Source organism: Lathyrus oleraceus, chromosome 4 (assembly GCF_024323335.1).
Source record: "Lathyrus oleraceus cultivar Zhongwan6 chromosome 4, CAAS_Psat_ZW6_1.0, whole genome shotgun sequence".
In the NCBI taxonomy this organism is placed as follows: domain Eukaryota; kingdom Viridiplantae; phylum Streptophyta; class Magnoliopsida; order Fabales; family Fabaceae; genus Lathyrus; species Lathyrus oleraceus.
This window is the reverse complement of record NC_066582.1, coordinates 258,233,964-258,237,540: the sequence shown is the minus strand read 5'-3', so window position 1 is coordinate 258,237,540 and position 3,577 is coordinate 258,233,964.

Genomic DNA, 3,577 nt, shown 5'->3' with positions numbered 1-3,577 from the left:
TATAATCAGATTGTTGTAGCTCCGGAAGACCAAGAAAAGACAGCATTCACATGCCCGTATGGTGTTTTTGCTTACAGAAGAATGTCATTTGAGTTGTGTAATGCTCCAGCCACCTTCCAACGATGCATGACTTCCATTTTAGCTGACATGCTCGAAAAGCATATGGAAGTCTTGTAACACCTCAAAATTTTCCCTCCTCTCTTGGGACTAGCTTAGCATATTGCATTTCATCTTGTAGGACATTAGGCATTACATCTTTGCATATCATGTGAAATAGGCAAGTCATCCTCCTAGGTCTTTCTCAGAAGATGGAGAGGTTAAGAGATGCAAGCCTGAGGGTCTCATAAATTGATCACTAATCATCTGAGGTTTGTGCTTCAATTAGGGTTCCTTGGTTCCTCAAGGAGGTTGAGTATTATCTTGGTTGAGATGGTACCTCATCATCATCATGGTTCATTATTTCTGATCAAATTCCTTGGGATTAGGGTTTTGACCTCTGGTCAACCCTAATCAGTTGCATTCTACCAGTCAGGGTTTTTTCAAGGAGATGAGGTCTTTATTGAGATGGAGATCATCATATGATTTTATTGAGCTTGTATAAGCTAGGGTTTCATTTTGGAGTTATTTCATCAAGAGTTGAAGGCTCAGAACCACAGTGCATGACCAAGTCAACTGCAAGTCAACTGCAAAGTCAACTGTGGATTTGGAGGTGGGAAGTGGTTAGAGATGCTTCATTCATGTTCAAACAAGTCTCATTTGACATTTCAAACACTCACATTGAAGAATTTGAAGTCAAGTCAAGACTTTCCCAAAATAGCAAGTGACCTATAATTTTGAACTTTCCAAAAATGGAAAGGTTTTAAACCAACTTCAACTCAAGATTACATCATCAAGGAAGCTCCAAATGAACTTTTGTCCAACATGAAAGTTGAAGATCCTTCTCTCCCATTTCCAAAAAGTCCAAGATCATGAATTTCTCATGTGTGGTTGAGGAGATATGATCCAATCATGGCAAAGTGTGTTTGAAAATTCAAATGAGCATAACTTTTGAACCAAAGCTCCAAAATGAGTGGTTCTTTTTGCATTTTGATCCTCATAACATGTACTTTCCAAGCATATCATTACATGGCATGAAATCTCATTGCATGATCATTGGTTCACTCATGAAGATTTGTGAAGGAAAATTGCTAAAACCATTTTGGATGATTGCATGCATACAAAACCAATCCTAGAGCTTGCATGGGATGTTTTTAAGTGGATTTGGGCCAGGAATTGGTACTGTTCACGTGCTCCTCATGCATGGGAGGTGAAAATACCAATTAGTGCAAACACTTCATAAGTTGCTAATCACATTTGGCTTTGGCTTAAACAAGTTTTAAACATCATTAGCATGTGGTATATATAGTTAATCATAACTGTTTCCACCATTAACATTCACTTTTCAGATCTAGAATTTCAAATCACTCAAATTTTTCTCTCAAATTTTTTCCAAATTCTTCACACAAAAGCATTTTCTGGTAATGGATTCATGATTAGGAAGTGTTATTGAACAAGTTTGAACGTGGAATTGAAGCAAATCGTGCATGTCTGGTTCATACTCAAAGCTTGGAGCATCAATGGTGATTTCAAATTCTGCTGGATTCATGTGCATTTAAGCTTCCAATTCATCATCAATTACTTCATTAAGCAGTGTGGAGAAGAATTGAAGCATTGCCAGGCCTTGTAGCACGAGTTCCAGTTTCTGCTCATCAAGAGGTCAGTTTTTTTATCTCAATAATTCTCAAAATCTTTGTGATGTTTGTGTAAATCATGGTTTGGTGATGATGCTGATGTAAAATTCGAGTGAATTGGTGCACTATACACAAAGTTACATGCATTTCAAATTTTGGTGACAAATCTTATTCTCTTCGATTTGGCTTTGTTATGATGTTTTGGTGAAAATCATTGGTTGATCTTGAATGTATGTGTGATGATGATTCGATTGATGTAGCTATTTGTGATTTCTGGACATGTTTTTGGATTTAAATTTCATCGTGTGCATGAAGAAGAGGATGAACTTCATGCAATTTCCAGATCTGCTAGGATTTAGCTACGGTTTCTTCATAGGATTTGCTACGAGTTCATGTGATTAGCTACGAATCTTGTATTGGCCACGGTTTAGTGTTTTAGGCAACACTTTTTCTGGAAACGCGCTTGTATTTAGGGTTTAAATACCAAAACGCCGTCGTTTGGCTTTGGCGCGCTTGGAATTCAAAAATGCGCCAGGTTCGATCCTGGCCGAGTCCATATTTTCAAATGCCATGCTATTATTTCTTTTCCCTCCCATTTTCCATGTTTGGCTCCATTTCATTTTCAAATTTTTCTCCAAACTTTCAAAAATCATATAAAATTGAAAAATGCTCCAATTGATCTCTAATTTTTTGCATTGTGTTCCTTATCTTGTATACTTTTTTATGATCATTAAATTGCAAATTGTGCTTGGCTGAAAAATTGATTTGTCCTAGGGTGATTGAACATGTATCCGTTCATGCTATTGCTTTGTTCCTTTGATCATAAAATGCTTATTTCTTATCCAATGCTTCTGAAATTTTGTGTGTGGATTCTAGACATGTTGAGTGATATTTTGGATTTGGTTTGAGATTTTTCCCATGCTCCCATTCTGTTTTATGCTCATGCTAACTTGGTGTGACAATTTGTGTCACACATGTGATTGTTTGAATTATGCTATGTGATTGCCATGCCTAATGATGTCCAATGCCTCTAATTTTTTGTGTGATGATCATGTTATATGTCATGTTTACTCATGAATTTTGCCAAGATTTTTTGAGTCATTTTTGATTTAATGTGCATTTGTTCCTTCTGATGTCTCAATGTGGTCACCATTTACATACCTTGCCATGTTTTGCTCATGAAATGAATTTGATTAATGATCTTGATGTGAGACTTTTTGAGTTTTGTTCTGGATTGAATGAGGATGATTCATGTTAAATTTCAAGTTCTATTTTGAATGTTTGACCCTCTTTTGACCCTAGGCTTTGACCTAGTGGTTTGGACTCGCTGTTTGGATTGTGGATTTCAGGTTTAGATGCACATTGCCACGATTGGAGTGGCTCATTCTTTTGAGTTTGATTAATTGGTTGATGTTGGCTAACATTGTGTTGTTTTATAGGTTTTGAGAACAAATCCCCTTGTGCTTGTGCCTTGCTCATTGTTGCCTGATTGCTTTGTCTGTTTATTATTGCCTGATGACTGTTGTCTGTTTGTTTGAACTGTGTACTGATTGTCTGGTTGTTTGCACAGGTACTTTAGTAGCTATAACTCATTGCTTGAGTTGCCTAACTTGGCTTGTGGTTGGCTTACCACCTAGGTATAACTCTCTGACTTCATGTAGTCTGGAAGACCTGTCCTGTTATATGGGCAGGCACCTGTCGGAAGTCCTCCTTAAGAGGCAATGCTTGTGTTTGTTTATTTTTGTACCCTGTACATATCAAAGACCTCCTAAGTGAAGAGGCATTGACAGATACAAGGGATGTGCAATCCATCCCCTGCTATTCAGTTGAGTCATTCATCCTGCTCA